The sequence below is a fragment of the Crocuta crocuta genome, unplaced genomic scaffold, assembly GCF_008692635.1.
Source record: "Crocuta crocuta isolate KB4526 unplaced genomic scaffold, BGI_CrCroc_1.0 scaffold457, whole genome shotgun sequence".
NCBI lineage: Eukaryota > Metazoa > Chordata > Mammalia > Carnivora > Hyaenidae > Crocuta > Crocuta crocuta.
In genome coordinates, this window is record NW_027531318.1 from 3,974,258 (window position 1) to 3,993,911 (window position 19,654).

A 19,654-nucleotide genomic window follows, 5' to 3' on the forward strand; every position below is an offset into this window, starting at 1 on the left:
GGCCTTTACCCCGCCTCCCCCGGCCTCGACCCCCGGCCGCCGCGGCCCGGCGGGGCCTCCTCTAAGGCCACCCGCCGACCCCGGCCACTTGTACCCGGGTCCCGCGGAGTTCGGGAGCCCGAAAGGCACAAAGGGGTCACGTGACGAAGCTGCCGGCAGCCATTTTGTGGTCTTAGTTCTTGGGTTGGGCCTTGTGCATCCGGAGAGGGGAACGGGCTGGGTGGCGGTGGGGGTGCGGGGAGCGGGGAGCCGCGGAGGACCCGCCTGCAGCCCTCCCGGCAGGCCGCTGGGTGGCGTTCTAGGGCCACCTCGGCCTTCGCGCGCTGCCGGCGCTGGGGAGCGCAGGTTCCGTGCACAGTGGGGGTATGTCGCTTCCCGGTGGCCTGGAAAGGTGACTGGGCTCTGTGCGGTCCCCACGCGGAGCCTCAGTGGGGCACGTAATGTTGACAGCAGGTCTGTGAGGCTTGTAGTCCTTCACCCCCTGCAACAGAATGTCGGGAGTACTGCGTGTTTGCTCAGATGACTTACTTTTACAGAAGATAAGGATTCTTTCTCTGTATTCTCTTTCTGGGACTTTTGCATTCATTCCTCCCCAATTCTAATTAGTCAGAGGGTAATAAACTACTATCCCTGACTTTTGCTTTGATCTTTGAGACTATGTTGCAGACTTATTTTGGAGTACGTAGTTTTTCTTAAGCCTGTAACTTTATTATTGCCTTTTTTTTTTTTAATAAAGTGTAAGTCCGCCTTTCTGGTTTCTCAACATAGGAGAAGAAAAGACCCAAAGTAAGAAGATGTTATAGATCTAGATTTCGAAAGAGGGTCCTTCCTTATCGATAGCCGAACTAAAGTTAAGTGAATTCATTTACAGAAATCTTAACATTCAGATGTTCTATGTTGGGTGGGCTTCAGTATTTAACTGTTTACAGCTAATAGACATTTTATCATAGCTATGGCTTTACCTAGTTGTGGAAACTGGGTTCAGACACAAGGATAATAGAATCTTCCTCTCATTTCCCCCAGATCCTTGACAGTATAACTTGATGACTTCTAATCCTAAGGAATTGCATAACTTGGTTTTCAGGTACAGCCATTTAAACAGGGTGCAGTGTATTGACAGTTCAAAGAAATCAAGGAGTCGCTGCATTTGTGTGCTACAATTTGTTGTGGAGAATTGTACTGTAATACTTCTATTTGGGACTGTAAGAATTTTAAATGTAGAAATTATGCTCTGTAATGTTGATTTTGAAAATAAAGCTGTTTAAACTGTTTGGGTTATTTAACCTTTCAAAGTAAAATAGTTGTGACAGTTGAATGTTACCTTTGAGAGTAGTGTTTCAAATCTAACTTTACAGATAAGCTAAGTGATAAGTGTATGTAGTAGTTGAGATTGTCTAGTGTAGCACTGACTTTCTGCACCTATCAGACAGAACCTCTCCATTTATTTTACTTGTATCAACTTTAGAGTAGACTGGTGCCATTTGTTGATTTTTTAATAAGTGATTTGTTTTTAAAAATTAAAGTACTTGTGACTGCAGAATCTTGTCTTTTGGTTTTATTTTTGTTGCTGTTTATAAGTTGTACAGATAATACTTTCAAGCCGGGGTGTTGGTGTTAACACTGCCTTGGAATTTAATTCGTAGTTGTTTTGCAGCCAGGGAAGGTGGGGAGATGCCTTATAAAAGCAAGGTAGCACTACAGTACACCTTAGACATTTAGTTAAGTCTTGCTTCTGAGTATTTTGGACAGTCTCAAGAGCTACAACCTGAAATCCGGCTGAACTCAACTAAAGTATCAGTGCTTGTTAAATTTTACAGATAACTTTGTTCACTGAAATAATTTTGACATAGTGCTGTGGATATTATTAGTAACGTTCAATCTCTCTGAGGGACGTGAGGGATGATTTTTCCCCTTCAGACTACCTTTTTCCATCATCTGTTTAGAATTTGTTTTAATTTATATCCAACCAAAACTATAATCAGTGAAGCATATACCTCAAGAATAGATACTGCATTTAATAAAAGAATTAAACAGTACCAAGTGAACTGCTGCTCTACAGTCCTCTGGTTCATGTTGTCAGTAGTAGTAGGCCATATAAATCATAATATTGAATGTAGTGTACTACACAATATTGAAAATGTAGACTCAACATAAAGATAATTGAATTCTGAGTTAACCTAAGAAAAACAACTTTTTGGTAATGTGCTGAAGCATGATATGCTTGTAAAGGTGAATGGTTAAAACAAACTTTCGCCTTTGACACATCATTTATGGTGTCTCTTAGGTCAAAGAGACCTAGAACCTGAATTGTGGTCTAGGGTAGAAAAAGTGTAATGGTATGTAGATCATGAAAAATGGGGCAGATTTAAATGACAGTTTTGTGTATACCCCCTGATTAAGAAGGCATTTCATGATCAAAATGTATTTGCAGTATTGTCACGTGAACTATATCTGGTAGTTTTTACCATATTTTGTTTTTGTGGTGAAGGACAAATTCTAGATCTTACCACTGAGAAAATAAAACTTATTAATGCACTTCTCTTTACCAATTTTAATAATATAATCTGAATACAATTAGGCATGCCTTTAATTTTTAAAAAGCAACTTTAAGCAGAAATCTCCCCTCCCCCAAGATTTTACTCAATTTTAGAACTTAGTTGTTAGTGTAGTAGGATTGAAAAAATAACTCCAAATTGTAATAAATTGAAGGACTTGACTGAGTCTTAGATGTTTAGGAGTTAAATGTTTAAATTGGTACACTGTAATACATTGTAGCTTGCTAAGTCAAAAAATAACATTTGATGAAGACTTTGAATTACAGAAGTAATTTTCAAGTAGGAAATCAATAGATTGTCAGTTCTAAAATGAGATAAATGAGTCCTTGTGGGGTTAAATAAAAAGGAGTTTGAGCAAGTTGATAGGGCAGATGTTTGTACTATTATATTTTAACATTTTTGTTATGGTAATCTTAAATTTGAGATTTTAACTTTGAAGTTAGGAATGTTGAAATACTAAGTCTAGTTCCATGGCTTCTATTTTAATTGAAAGGGTAACTTGCAAGATGTCAGTACTATTGGTATGTTTTTATTAAAATTTATTTATGTTAAAATTGGAGCTTTACATTAAAGTATAATTCTGCTCTATAGATACTTACATTTAGGAAAGACATTTTAAACATTGGTTTTAAAGTCATTAACACATTGGAGCTACCTGGTTCCTGTAGTATAACTTTTTCATTGGGATGTCCAGGGTATTGTGGCTCCATTATGAGTGGATAGTTAATCTTCTACTCCTATTACCTAGTCTGGTTTGGGTAGAATAGGTGATGTAATTGACATGTTAATGATATCACATGGCATTACCCTACACAGCTACCTTTGAGACTTAGAAGTAGGGTCTAGCCATTATAATCCAACACCTTGTTTTAATTGGGTTCTATCTGGACAAAATGGTCTTATACACCTGCCTTTCTCTCTTAAAACAACCATTCATTATTAAGGGCTGTATATAATGTTATTAAATCCAAGTTAAGGACCATTTATAAAATGGACAGGTTCGTTCTTTGTTTTTAATTAAGGATAAATTTGAAATATGTATATATCTCTAAAATGAGGAAAAATAAGTGCTACATTTTCATAAATGGATAAAAGTCTAGTTTTTCTATTATAAAAAATTAAATGATCAATTTAAATGTTTGATTTCTCATTGTTTGAAGGAAGCCACAAATCTTTTTTTCCCCTTTAAAATTTTATAAACTAAAAAGTCCTTGTATTTGGAGCTATACAATTAAATTAGATTTCTTCCTTCTTGGAAGTGAAGAAAAATATGTGAAATCTCAGTTACAGTAGAAGCAAAGTTTAATTTTTACAAATAGTTTGAATTAAATTTTTTTGCATTAAGTAGCCAATAACTAGTCTTTTTAAAATCAGATAATTAAGAAGCAGTAGTAAAATTTAGTTTCAAATTTCTACCTGAAGATTTGTTTTTAATTTAGTTTTTTAGGTAACCTATATGCCCAAAATGGGGCTTGAACTCATGACCCTAAGATCAAGAGCCACGTGCTCTACCGACTAAGCCAGCCAGGTGTCCCCTGTCAAGATATTTTTGAGTAGAAGTTTCTAAGTTTTAAGGACTACATGGAAATACTTCTGGAAGTAGTGAATTCCCACAATATGCATATAAAATTTTGTGATGGTATTTTTTTTAGGAGAAAAGTTCATATTTTTCCATCAGTTTCTCAAAGTATTGGTAATGAGTTGGAGCAGAAAGCTCAAGATTAAGGGCTACTAATTCTCTTAGTAGAAATTTCTTAGAAATTTCATGCGAAGTCATTTTGGTTTTATTAGTATGTCTTACTAGGAGAAGGATAATTGAAACCAGCTGTAGGCAACTCAGGAAGAGAGTACTTCCCCCCCACTCCCCCTTAATAGGCTTAAGGAACAAACTACTCTTTAACTACAAAAGGAACCTCTCAAAAATTGTAGTTCCTAGGTGCCTAAAGAGCTCTTGTTTCAGTGTACTATTTGATATTTAAAATTTTGGATTAGTACAATTTGGATTTAGAGTTCATTTTTTATAAAACAATGGTAATGAAAACTGACAGGCTTACGTATCTAATTGTTTTGTAAATGCTTTGTGATCTGTAATGGAGTTTATGCTGACCTACCATTTCTTTTAATCAACAGTACTTAATTTAAAATACCATCTAAATGTAAGGCAGCTTAAGTTTTGTAAACAAGGAATAGTAATTTGTACCTACAGGTTCATGAATCTGTGGCTAGATTAAATATTAAACCAACACTCCTAAAAACTAAGTTTAGTTTTATATTTTGCATTCTACATCATCAGTAAAGTTTAACAGATGAAAGAAAGATTTGGAATCTGACTAATATATATGATTCAGTTTTTCTAAAAAGCTAAGGGTATTTCTTACCAGCAGTTGGTTACAACAGCAGTTTTAAAGCAAAAGCTAACATTTTATTCAAATGTTTATTTATTTGAGAGAGAGCACATGTGCATGCACATGCTCTTGAGCAGGGGAGGGGCAGAGAAAAAATCCCTAGCAGGCTTGACACTGACACTATGCAGAGCCTGATGCAGGGCTCTTATCTCCTGACTATAAGATCATGACCTGAGTCGAGATCAAGTCTGATGCTTAACCTACTGAGCCAGCCAAGCACCCCCAAAAATAGCATTTTAAAAGGAGCAATAATACCATGGGATAATGACATAGTTTGTGATTCTGCTTCTTAAGGTAACCAACAAGGAAAAGAGAATTTTATATTATAATTAGGGAATAAAATGAGTTGTGAGTTTCTAAGTGCAAAAGTGGTATGAAAATATGATATACAGACAGGAGTAGAGTATGTCTTTTACTTTTTAAAGTAAACTCCTGAATCCTCAGTGTGATTTACGTTAATATTTTATAATTTTTTGTAAGACTATATCAATTTATTGGGAAATCAATGAGAAATGATTCAAATGTTTTAAATAAGTTGCTGGAACTACTTTCAATGAGTTACTTAAAGCTATGTTGTCTTCAGCACATTTGTAAATTTGGGCAAGTCTTTCTTGATCAAGTTAATGTAACTTAAAGCCTGTGATTATAGGAAACAATTTTGAGCTATTATGGTGTTTTAAACATAGTGGAGACCAACTTTATAGCTTTAAATATATATGAAGTGAATTTCATCCAGCAGTCCCACTGTAGTAAGTAGATTAGATGAAAAACAAAAACATAGTTAAATCTGTTATGGCCCATTATTTGAGTTGTAGCTTCGATGAATGGGGATATAATCAGTTCTTCAAAAGATAAAGCCTTTCCTCATTTGTTGTTTTGGAAGTTTTCTTTGAAAGGTTTGGGTCAGCTTCGGTTATGCATGGTGACATAGTTTGCTGAATTTTGTAACCGATTATTAAAGCAGATCATTTTGGTTGAATTTATATCAGTATAGCAAGTTCTGGCTGAAGAAATAGGACATGGCCTTAGAGTGAATCCAGGGGCAAAGATAATGTGAGGTTTAAAACATCCTATCAATGATTTAATAGTTTCAAATATTTTTATATATTGAGATGAATTTTCATAATTTTGGAATCACAAGTAGCAACCTTATATTCTCTGAGAAAATGTATTTTGGCTTTTGTGGCTTACCTACATTTACACAGTCCCTTGTATTTGGGATTATCTGATATGAATGTGTTAGATATGTTCTTTGTCTTCGTAGAGTTGTATGTAGTTGCAAAAAGTGTGTCTTTAAAGTTGAGTAATAATTTGGGAAAGGCAATTTTTATTATATTTTTGTAAATATTTATTTTTGAGAGAGAGCATGCGAGCTGGGCAAAGGCAGAGAGGAGAGGAAGACAGAATCTGAAGCAGGCTCCAGGCTCTGAGCTGTCAACACAGAGCTGGATGCGGAACTCAGACCAACGAACCATGAGATCATGACCTGAGCTGGTCATCCGCTTAACCAAGCCGCCCAGGTGCCCCGGGAAAACCAATTTTAGATTCAAGGCGTCATCCAGCTTCTAACAGTTTAGGATATGCATGCCTGCTTCCACTTACCCAGGTTTTTCTTTTTTTTTTCTTTTTTTTTTAATGTTTTATTTTATTTACTTCTGAGAGAGAGAGAGAGACAGAGACTGCGTGAGCAGGGGAGGGTCAGAGAGAAAGGGAGCTACAGAATCTGAAGCAGGGTCCAGGCTCTGAGCTAGCTATCAGGACAGAGCCTGACACGGGGCTCGAACCCACAAACTGTGAGATCATGACCTGAGCTGAAGTCGGACGCTTAATCGACTGAGCCACCCAGGCACCCCTACCCAGGTTTTTTTTTAACCGCAAAGTAAAGTAAAGCTATGGTAATTTCCTGTTGTAATGAGTATATTATGATCTGTTTCCAGAAGTATTTTATGTGTTTATAGAATAGTCATTCAATCTTGAATTAGTTAAAGATTTCATTTGCATATTATATAAACATAATTTACACAAAAATAAAGGTAGTCTGGGTGCATGGATAATTGGTTCCAGGTTAGTCCAGAAAGGCTTACAAGTTCTAAAGGATTTAAAGAATATAAATGGGTGCTGTAGTCACAAAGCGTTTATTATTATGAGAATTTGAAATTAGAGCCAGAATTCTGTAGTTGTGGTTGCAGATTTGTGTTTTACCTGTAAGAGAATCTAAAGGGAAACAAAATATAAATATGGCTGTTTTGAAGTCAAACAAGAATTTGATCATTATTCTAATAAGTGGAGATATTTGAGGTGAGGTATGTTGTACAGACTAAGAAAATGTAGATTAACCCATTTTCAGTCACTTTTGTAGCAAATACTTGTGCATTTGCTTTGAGGCAAGGATTGTTATAGATCCTCTGGATACAACACTGAACAAACAGGGTTCCTTTTTTCATGGATCTTAACATTCTAGACCATAGGCTATATTAGGGCAGGAATTTTTGTCTTGCTTTATTTCACTAATGTAAGTAAGTGTTCAATATTTGTTTAATTGAATGAATTCTATAATGGGAGAAACACAAAAAACAAGGCAAATGAAAGTAAAAACTATAGCTCCTCTGTGGCAGTTGAACAGGTTAATTTCGGATAGAAGGAGGGTGATAGAGTTATCTTTGCATAGGTGGTCAAGGAACATTGGTTCTGAATCTTGAATGGTGGGAATGAGCCAACCCTGTGAACATCTGGGTGAAGAACATTCCAGGCAGAGATACCCACAGATGGAGAATATGAGGTAGGAATAGAAGGCAAATACGACTAGGGCAAAATGAAAAAAGATAGGGTAGTATGAGACTGAGAACCCAGAGATAATTAGGGGTCTATATCTGGTAAGGTATTATAGGCTACCACAAGGAGTTTGGATTGTTCCGAAGTAGTAAGCCATTGGAGAATTTCAGGCAAGGAAGTGACATGATCTGAATCATGTTTTTTCAAGATTATTCTTGCTGTCATACGGGAGAATGAGGCATATTGAGCAAATATGAGTTGATGGTGACTTTAACTAGGGTGGTAGTAGTGGGTATAAAGAGAAATGGATGGATTTTAGGTATATTTTGAAGGTAGAACCAGCAGAAGTTGCTGGTGGATCTGAATGTATTAGATGGAGAAAAAGAATCAAGGATTAACTCCTGATTTTTCCTTTGAGCATCTGGATAGGTAGGTGATTGGGCCACTTAACTGAAATTGGGAAAATTAGAGGAGGAGGAGGATACAGAAGGAATGAATGTGTTTGAAGTGCCCCTTGCTTGTCCATGTTTAACTGGATATGTAAGCATGTCATGCATTAGACAGTCTGTACTGGAAGTGTAATATTTAAAAGTCATGAGTTGGTACTATAAATTTGAAAATCTTTGGGAGATAGAAGTCTTTGGGTTTTAAAGCTGTGCCTTTGGGCTCAGCTAAAGAAGGAGCTATTACAGAAGTAGGAAGAAAATGAGGATCAGAGTGTCTCAAGAAATGACATTGGTTAACTGTGCCCACTGAGAAGATGAATAAGGGGAAAGTGATTGTTTAATTTGATTAGATATGTGCCATTGGCCTATTTTGATGGAGTAATGGGAAGGAAAGTTCAGGATAGAAGAAATAATGAAAGATAAAGGAGTCATAGCACTTGTAGATGATGCTTTGCAATAGTTCTGCTGTGAAAAGGAGCAGAAGATATTGGACAGTGGCTGGAGTAGGCTGGGAGATCAACAAATGATTTCTTTTATTTTTTTAAGTGTTTTATTTATTTCTAGGAGAGAGAGAGAGAGAGAGACCGCATGAGCAGGGGAAGGTCAGAGAGAGAGGGAGTCACAGACTGAAACAGGCTCTAGGCTCTGAGCTGGCAGTCAGCACAGAGCCCGACGCGGGGCTCCAACCCACGAACCGCGAGATCATGACCTAAGCGAAAGTCGGACGCTTAACTGACTAAGCCACCCAGGCGCCCCAAAATGATTTCTTTTGAAAAAGAGTTATATGGGATGTAAATTAATTAAAATAATAATAACGAATTACAGTGTTTCAGCTGACACAAAGGGAGAGCAAGACATAGAGGAGGGAGGCAAAGCTAGTCCTCAGTTTCCCCGTCTCTACGCACCTAGTATACATAGAGGGAATCCCAAATAGACTGTGACAGCCTCCTTGTGTCGAAGAGAGAAAATTCAGAGTTTGGAGAAGTTGAAGTGGCTTCAGGGCAGAATATCAGACATGCACAGAGAGCTCCAGAGATTCTCTTGAGTGTGGCTGAAAACTGATCTGAGCCTGTCTGCGAGGCAACTTTTTGAAGGGTGAGGGAAAAGCAACTGGAAAGAAGTGGGAGGGACAGTTTTCGGAGCTCACGCAGGACTAGGAATGTATTATGTCCCCACTAGCCAGAGTGGAAAGACCTCCTAATACATGGGCATCAGATAAGAGTTCTCAGAAGAGTATCTTCCGTTGTTCTAGGGCCAAAATCACTCTAAAGACTGTTCAGGATGCAGCCTAACAAAGATTAAACATTATTCTCAAAAGGATCAAACTAATTACAGGTAACTTAAGTATATTCCAGAATAATGCCGAAAAATATTCAAAAGAATACTAAAAGTAACATAAAACTTAGTGTTTAGCATCCAATAAAAAAATTACCAGATATGCAAAGAAGCTGGAAAATACAACCAAAACTAAGGGAAAAAATTAACAGAAGATGACATAGAAATAACCCAGATGATAGAATTAGTAGACCAAAATGTTAGAAGAGTTATTAGAGTTACTAGACTTAGCGGAATAGTTGGAATGATGCTGTTAAAAAGGTTAAAATAATCCTATCCCCTCTTACGCTGGGGACTTTGTTCCTAAAAAACTATTTCTTTAAAACCATCTCTCCTGGATCAACTTCATAGAGGGGGTTTGTCACTAATTAGAGCAGAAATATTTAAAGGTAAGAAAAAGGCAGTCGTGCGAGGGGAGAAAAATGCAGATTAGTTGTTAGAATTGACAGTGGGAGAGTGAGGTAATTTATTCCTTGATTCTATTTTCTCTGTGAAGTATGAGGTGAGATCATCCCTTCAGAGTGGGGGAGGGGGGACCTTAAGAGAGATGAAGAAGGTATGTGTAGGAAAGCTAACTTACTAGAGAAATGTGGTGTGATTGATGGACGAGCTGAGGGCTCAGTATTTGTGATCATTTACAGTGAGACCAGTCAGCTCACTTGAACAATTGAATGCAAGCATTAAAATTGAGTTCAAGCATCAAGTAGATATATAATAGGGTTTTGGGGGGTTTAAGGTTTGCCCAACAAGCACAGAGGAGAAGAGAGGGATGAGACGATTAGTGCGGTAGATTATCATGATGGACCAGGGAATCTACACTGGGTGAGCAGGGAAAGATTATCAGGGAGCTGATGAATAGTGGAGAAGTGGTAGAAACATTTGGCATAAAAGACTCTGTGGGAGGCAACTGTTGTAATAGGTGAAACTAAATCAAGAGGGTGGTGGTTAAAAAGTGAATGCTTGATTTTAGATGTCAGAGGTGGCACGTTACTTGTGAAGGAAAGCTAGAATATAATCACAGGAATGATGGCTAAAGTGGAATACAGAAAAAGATCAATGTGGGTGAGAAGGTCATGATGACAGAAGTGTAGTAGTTGAGAACAAGACTGGACGCTCTTTGACTTAACCGAGAGAGTGTGTATGACAGCTTTGGGGAGAATGATGTTCTGAATTTCTTAGGGGTTATGATTTTTGAAAGGACAGCAAAGAAGAAATGGTATCGGATTGGTGGTGGAAAGCAAGGAAGATGAATATTTAATGCCCTATAAAAGTATGTTGGACATGGGAAAATAGCTTCTTAAAAGGGCTATAGGGAGTGCTGTTTCAGGAAGACACTGCCAGGCTTCAGTTAGGGCAAGAAGTTAAGGGAACAATGAAAGAAGTTGAGACTTTTATGAAGAGTTTAGTGATATACTTCTATTCTAGATAACAGTGTGGAAGAGTTTGGGAAAGCAAGGAAGGGTAGAAGATTGGGTTACAGTAGGTGATGTTGAGATCAGAGTGATGATAAGAGCTGGGGAAATGCTATTAAGTCTTGGACTCTGTTGCTAAAGAGAGGTTTATCCAGCCAACTTCAGATGCACAAACAGTTCAAGATACCTTCCTGGTAGATACTCTGAACTATATGAGCCATTCCTGCAACTAGATATGGTGTGATAGCCTGAAGGATGGGCATCCCCACTAGGTAGAAACTGGCTGTTTGAGGAACTCCAAGGAATATCTATCACTCCTGCTGCAGTTATATACAGGCATACCTCGGAGATATTGTGGGTTCAATTCCAGGGCTTGCAGAAAGTAACTATTGGAACAAGGTGAATCAAATGAATTTTTTGGTTTCCCAGTGCATTTTAAGTTATACTGGAGTCTATTAAGTGTTCAACGTGTCAAAAAAAAGTTCATACCTTAATTAAAAAGTACTTATTGCTAAAAAACATTATCATTGGAGCTTTCATTGAGTCATAATCACTGATCACAGATCACCATAAATAAAATAATGAAAAACTTTTTGAAATATTGGGAGAATTATCAAAGTGTGACACAAATACATGAAGTAAATACATGCAGTTGAAAACATGAGGCGTATATGCTTGATCTATGCAGGGCTGCCACAAACCTTCAATTTATAAAAAACGCACTACCTGTGAAGTTCAATAAAACGAGGTATGCCTGTAAATATCTTTACAGTGAAAGATTTGCCCATGGTATGCTTGTTTCAGGATCCAGCAAGTGGGTCTTTGAGGTTGTTATTGAGCATCTGAGAACTCTCCTTTCTCCGCAGTGGTTCTTCACAGGGACTATACTATTCTCTCTTCTTCAGGACATTCTGGAAAATTGTGGAGATGCTTTTGTCACAATTTTGGGGAAATGATCTTGGGGTCAGGAAAAATGTGAGTTCCACCATGCGAAGAATAGTCCTGCAACACAGAGAATTGCCCACATGACTTTTGACTATCCCACAGAACATCCTAGTAGGTGACATTTCCACTTGTAAATTATCTGAGTGTAGGACCTACATGTAAAGTGTTTTTGTGCAGTTTTTATATGTACTAACATTTCTAGGATTGCTACTAGTATATAAAATAAGGGAATATTACACTGTGCTTTATTTCAGAATTTTTGTAGTGAGTTGTTACCATTTTGGAAATAACTTCATCAACGTCATTTGTAGTATTTGAATCAACAGCCCTAAATTTGAAAAGAGGGAGCATTGGATCTGATAGAATTGAAAACAGCTATTCTACTGGGCTCAAAACATGAGCTGTGGAGTTAGGTTTTAGTTCAAGTTCTGGTTGTCCCCAAGTCTGGTATAATTGAGATCTTGTGTAAAGTTTTTAGCATGGTGTCTTATGTACAGTAAGTGCACAGATCTTTTTAATTTACTATTTTAGTTTCATTTTTAAATCTTGATAGAAATGTGCTTTTTAGGTTGGTTTCAAAATTTTCAACAAATGTCCATTAAATAACAATGTTTTGAGTGTTTTGATAATGAATACTAATTTTGATACACATATAGTTGTATTTATGATAGAATGTGAGATACTAAGCAAAGTATCAAAGAACATGGCTTTAAGTAGACAAATATGTCAACCAAATGGATTGTTTTCTCTACTTAAGTACATGCTTGGTTTCCCAGTGGATGCTAAGATGTGTAAAATGTGTTTTGAAGAATTCATCAGCTGGAAAAAAAAGTTTTCTGCAATTTTAACAGGTTCTGTACACTTCGATGATTTTTAATTTTTAAGGTTGCTCCTTCATATAAATCTATGCATTTCAATCTAAGAATTCCTTAAAAAGATTAGACTGCCTTATTCTGAAAGGTTTATAATTGCTTTTTAATTGGTCTCATTACTCTGTTTTTCAAATTTATAACCCCCTCAAAATTGTCAGATGCTCTTTTTAAAATTTGAATCTAGCTGTTGCTTTGGTATCTAAAATCCTTTAAATTGTTCTTTTTTCTGATAAAGTAAAATGCAAAAACTCTGAAGTGGCATTTATTGGGTCCTGATGATCTGACTTCTTTATTTTCAGTCTCTTTCCCTGCTTAAATTCTGTATTATTTATTGCTGCATGATAAATTACTCCCAGACTTAGCAGGATGGAGCAATAAACACATTATCTCACACAGTTCTTGAGGGCTAGGAATCTAGGAGCAGCTTCTCCGAACAATCCTGGCCTAGGGTCTTTAATAAGGTCCCAGTAAAGCTCTTGGCAATGGCTGCAGTCTTCTAAAAGTTTGATTGAGTCTGGAGAATTTCATTTCCAAGCTCCCTCACGTAGTTGTTAGCAAGCTCAATTCCTTGCTGACTGGAGGCGTCTGTTCATGAACTTCTCCATTGCTGTTTTCATTGTCCTAACAGTATAGCAGCAGGCTTACCACAAAGGTAGTGATCCAAAAGAAAAAGAGCACAAGTAAGAGAGCACAAAAGACAGAAACAGTGGTCTTTTATGACTGACTTTGGAGTTCTATATAAAGTCACAACAAATCAAGCCTGTAAATGTAGGAAGAACTATACAAGGCTGTGTATGCCAGGAGATGGGGACCATTGAAAGCTGACTACCACAGTAGCCACATGCAGAATAAATTCTCTCCCTTCAAAGCTGCCACAAGTCTCTTCCCATTATAGTATCAGCTCATAATCCAGAATCCCATCCAAATTGGTTTTAGATACCTGTTGTTGCTTCTCAGATGTAGTTCCTTAAGTACAGCTACTCAAATTTCTCTCATGCTGTTAAGCTAAAGAGAAATATCCACCTCCTCCCTTACATATGCAATATACAGTACAGGGTAAGGAAAATCCTATAAAGTAGTTCCCATTCAAAGCAAGAGGCAGAGGGTAGGGGATGGTAGACACAAGAGGGTTCCTGGTCCAAAGCATATCTGAAATCCAGTCACACAAATTATGATAGTTCCTTGGTTGAATGTAAATTCCTGAGTATAATTCACCAGAGGCTCTCAGCTTTGCCTTTTGGGCATTTGGTTCAGCCCTCTACTCAGTCTTTCTCTTTCATGAAGGATAAAACATGCTTGTTACTGAGTTTTCTTAGCTTTCTTCCTGCCAACATTTTGGGATTCTGAAGACCTTTTTTTCATTTTGTGTTATTTCTTGTCTCTTAGTTCAAGCTGGCAGTGTTTCAGAATATGTTGATTTTTTAAAAAACAACTTTGTAGGTCTTTATGTACTTTATGGGGTCTGTTTCATTAGCTGAATGCCACATCCATAAATATCTTTAAGAGAAGCTTTTACTATGAGCTGCTGCTAAAGTACCACACCCTTTGAGAGAATCTGAAGTGACTAGTTCTCTTTACCAGGTCTTTTGTCTGGCGCAGTCTTTGATCTTTCTGAGATTTTAACAAAAAATTTTGTAGTCACTTCTTCAACTTAGTTTTAGACCACGTTTTTCTGTTAGTGCCCTGGATTTGATATTGGCTGACCATTTCTGAATTTTAGTGTTGTTTGCATCCTAGAGAAATCGCACATTTTCAGAACCCTCAAGTCCTGGCTCTTCTTTAACAGTTCTTCATTTAGTTTTTGTTTGTTTGTTGTGGTTTTTTCCATATAAAGCAGAAAAACAAGGCAGCACTTTTCAACTCTCTGATTTAAAAATCTCCTTAACTAGGGGCGCCTGGGTGGCTTAGTCGGTTAAGCGTCCGACTTTCACTTAGGTCACGATCTCGCGGTTCGTGGGTTCGAGCCCCGCATCGGGCTCTGTGCTGACTGCTAGCTCAGAGCCTGGAGCCTGTTTCTCTGACCCTCCCCTGCTCACGCTGTCTCTCTCTCTCTCTCTCTCCTAGAAATAAATAAAACATTAAAAAAAATTTTTTAAAAAATAAATATCTCCTTAACTAAACCAGCCAGGTTATTAGGTAACATTTTCTACTTTTCACATAACTAAAGGTAACAGTGTTCTTAAACTTTCTGCCCCCTTCCTAACAAGGATATTCTTCTAACATCTGTCTCACTTTTCTGCCCTCATTGCAGCCTTATAAAATACCATGAAGCTTTTATTAACAGTTTCTAATACTGTCCTTAGAGGCCATGGTCTAGTTCCAAAGCCATACCTACATTTTAGGTTTTTGCTACACCAGAAAGACTCTAAATACCAATATATGTGTTAGATATCTCTTGCTGCATAACTACTTATCCAAGCCCTTGCAGCTTAAAACAAACAACCTGACCTGCCTCTTCTCAGGATCAGGAATCACCCTTGCTTTACTGGGTGATTGTGGCTCTGTATTTGCAGAAAGCTGTTTGGGGTTGCAGTCACCTCAACTGGAAAATCTGCTTCCAGGCTCACTTAATGTTGGCTAGAGGTTTCTTTTCCTCGTCACGCGGGCCCTCTTCATTTACTACCTGTTTGTCCTCACAACCAGACAGCTGGCTTCCCCCCAAGCAAATGATCCAATAGAGAGTGCCTAAGACAGAAGCTGCAGTCTTTTGTAACTTAATCTTGAAAGTGATCGATAATACCATCTCTTCTGCTGTATGCTACCACACAAGCCCTCTGCTCAATAAACTGAACTCCTTATTGTACTTAATATTCTCTTAATTCCTCACCTCTGCCTTTGCTTACACTATTCCCTTTTACCCCAAAAGCCTTTTCTTTCCACAAGTTCACTCCACAAACTCCTGTTTGCTGTCAACGTTTATGAAGCCTTTATTGACATACCTTCCCTAAACCCTGTCATATAGAACCTGAACTTGTAGAAAATAAGTTCATTTATATGGTTATTTCCTACTATACTAAAAGTCCTTTGAGAGCAAAAATGGTTAATATTGTTCTGGCACCAGTGTTTCTTTAATGTTTAAATAGTTCTGAGAAAATCTAGGTACTTTATGATTTTTTTGTGTTCTAAAATGAAAATCAGATACCTGTTTTAACTGCCTTTGAACTTTTGGAGTGAAGCTAATAAAGTAGAATTGAAGCTATACTTTTTATGTGTTTTTGTAAGATGAGGAAGGACATGAGGCATTCTAATGATTATGCCAAAATTTTAAGCCAGAAAAGTGTCCTGACCTTTCTAAAAACACATTTTGTGGAACACTGCTAAAAGTACTTATTTTATATTGTGTAGATTTATCAAATAGGTGTAAGCTTATACTTACAAAGTATAATGATAAATATTATGGGGTCTATAGATCTGTCTTTCCCCTCAAGGGCCTCATAATTCATACGATAAATAAACTATAATATGAGGCAGTCTTTTTAAGTCCCTGTTGTAAAGATCAGAAATACCTGTTTTTACTTTGGGTAGATTGTCACTCGTAATATAACAAGGGGAGCCTGGGTGGTTCAGTTGGTTAAGTGTCGGACTCTTGATCTCAGCTCAGATCTTGATCTTAGGGTTGTGAATTCAAGCCCCACATTGGGCTCTGCACTGAGTGTGAAGCCTACTTTTAAAAAAATAATAATAATAAAACCTTGCAAACAAACTTCTAACATTCGGTCCTGAAAAGTCCTCTTTTATCCTCCATTTGAAATAAATATAAGTAAAATCCTGTAAGATCAAAATCAGTTATTTTTTATCAGTTATCAATTACTTTCTTTGGTTTCCTTTTCCTCTACCATACTGACATCTTGAAAATGTGTATGAGAATTCTGTTTTGTTGTTTGTTTTTTTTAATTTTTTTTTTTTAAGTCTTTATTTTGAGAGACAGAGAGTGAATGGGGAAGGGGCAGAGAGAGAGGGAGACACAGAATCTGAAGCAGGCTCCAGGCTCTGAGCTGTGAGCACAGAGCCCAGTGTGGGACTGGAACCCACAGACTGTCAGACTGTGAGATCATGACCTGAGCCGAAGTCGGACGCTTAACCGACTGAACCACCCAGGTGCCCCTGTATAGGAGAATTCTGTATGAATGCTTTTCTCTTGGTGAATTTTTCCTTTGCAGTGCAATACCAATAAAATAAGAATGGTTTGTTTTGTTTTGTATGTCAGTAAATGTAGAATCATATTGACTTGTGGGGGTTTTTTGTCTGTACTTTTGTGTTGTGATTTTGTAAAGTACACTTGAGAAATTTCTAACTTCTGTAGTAATGAAACACTTTCTTGGTTTTTTTGAAGATGGGACAGAGCAAAGAAATGTTTGAAAGGATTAACGTTTCCCCCTGGTCTTTGTATTTTTAGGATTGGATATTTTCATATAAAATTTCTCAGTTGAACCTTAGTTCTTGTTCATATGTAGAACTCTTTTATTTCTCAAGGATTCCTAATACTTTGAATCACTGGCAAGAAACCAATTAAATTACTATAATGTCCCTTTATTTCTGCCCAGCTACCTTAAATCCTTCCTGGAATAAATCTTAAGTTTGAATAAAAAACATCTGTAATTTCTAAGATTTGGACCTAGAAAGCCTTACCAATTGGAAAATAATGGAATATAATTTAATGTTTACTGTATAAAGTGTCATAAAATAAGATGACCACTCGTTCCTAATAGCTGTGTATCTTCTACAAGGGAGGCCTGTTGGAGAGACATCCTTGTGATATAAATATGTTATGCTACCCATAATATCTTGGTGTTATGCTGTCCTTTCACTCAGTTTAATGTATTCAGATTTATTATGAATTAATAGTGGAGAAATTAGAAAATCAAGAGGAAAGTTCACAGGGTAGCAAGAACTTAAACCCTGAATAAAAATTCCTAAGTAGGTCAGATGTTATCTCCATTGCCATTTCCCTAATTCAGAGTACTATCATCTGTTGCCTAGATTTAAGTACTTTCCTAAGAAGTCTTCCCAAGACTGCGATTACTCCCTTCCCTAGTATTAACAAAACCAGTGGTCCTTTGAAAACTGAAATCTCATTGTGTCGCTTCCTGCTGAAAACCTCTAAAGAGCTCCCATTGCTCTTAAAGTGGCTTATATATTAGGCCTTATGTAATCTGGCCCCTACCTCCGTTTAGTTCCTCCAAATCCTTTGAGGTCCATCCATCCACAGAATCATTTCTCATTTATTGCCGTATACTGATAACATTATTTCTCTACAGGTTGGTTTAGTAATCTCTCACAGCTCCAGGTCACCTCCTTAGGTATCCATTAGGATAGGTCTGTTATATGCTCCCATAACATAGCTTTTTAGCAATTACTGTTAGAAACTTCCATCTCACTTATGTAATTATTTGCTTACTCTTTACCGTATGATTCTTGGTTCCAAGTACCTGTAGCATTGAGCTTAATTTCTTCATTATTTGTTGAATGAATGGGTACATTATTGGCTTGTTTATTTATGTTTCTAGTTCAGTCTATCCCAGAGTTGTGTTTAAAGAGCATAAACCCCATTATAATTTAGACTTACAGGACGATAATGATGTTTCCATCAATTTTTTTGCCATATGGTTACATGTGATTAGACAGGTCATTTAACTGCTAGAACTCATTTTTATCATTTGTAGAAGGAACTAGTTCATCTATAAGCTTGCCCCTGACTCAGATGTTCAGTAATGTTTTATGGTTTCCCTTCATCAGGGAAAAGATTGATTTCTAACTTCATTGACCATTAGGTTGATTTGGAGGTTCTGTTCTACCTGGCCCCACTCTGGGATTCAGCTGAAAGAGCAGCCTCCAGTCTCAACTTGGCTGGACACCGTAATAGAGGAAAGAGCTCTGGAAGATCTCTTATCTTTCATCTTAATCAAATACTCTGTCCAGAAATTACATGTCCTCTAGGCCCACAGCTCATTGACCAGAACAAGCTACACCACCTAACTATAGAAGGACCAGTAGGTACAGTCCTACCATATGACCAGAAGGCAAAGAAAAAAGTATTTGGCAAACAACACTAATGACAGATTTTTATGCTTCGCATCAACCAAAGATTTGAATCACTGTCTTTAAGGCAAAATATACTCATTTCCTCCCCCAGTGAACCTGCCCAAAAGTCCCAGCTAGCTTGAAGTCTTGGGATTTCCAGGTGTTGTATATAATTCTCTACATTCAGTTTGGGTATGTTTTTTCTTGGTCTGGAGATCTGTGAATGAAAATACTATCTCCGTTATTGTCTGCTACCCTCCCTCACTGTAAATACACCTAGTATACATCAGAATAACAGGGGCATGATAACCACAATAAACACTCCCATTTGAATAATGAGAGGAAAACATAGCATTGCCTAATCCATAGCAACTAAAAAATCCCACCAGGCTGACTTTATAAGGGTCCCTTTCCCCTGGATATGGGGAATATTCTTATTTAGGTACTAAATCTGCTCTTCTGTAAGGTCTCCCCAGTCCATTGTTTTTTGTGGCTCTTGGCATTCCTTCATTTCTCCATCATCTTCCATAGCCTCGTCTGAAGTAGGTATTAGAAAATATTAGGGGAGCTAATGCAAGTGTCAAAGTCAATCAGATTTTAAACGGGCTTTTGATTTTTGTTTGTTGGCAGCACAGCTTTGGAGTAGGCTTCTAATGTGTTTCTATTTAGCTCAGTATGCCAGTAGCCTGTATTCATAGTTCTTTATCAGATTGCTAACATAAACCTATTAACTTTTGCTGGCAAAGTTACACCCTTAGTGTCCTTTCTTTTTCCTCAGAGCTGTTTTGTTCAGCTGAAAGCATTAACACAGTTTTAATTGGGTCTCTGCTTTTGAGACTCTAATCCATTCAAATGTTTTACTCTGATTTGAAATTTACCCTCAAGGTCTAT

At 37.3% G+C, this 19,654-nt stretch overlaps 1 protein-coding gene across 3 annotated transcripts in view; it reads left to right on the top strand.

Annotated features, from left to right (window-relative positions):
• Positions 1-19,654, top strand: part of EPC1 (enhancer of polycomb 1) — a 68,435-nt gene that overhangs the window by 537 nt on the left and 48,244 nt on the right. The window lies entirely within an intron of this gene.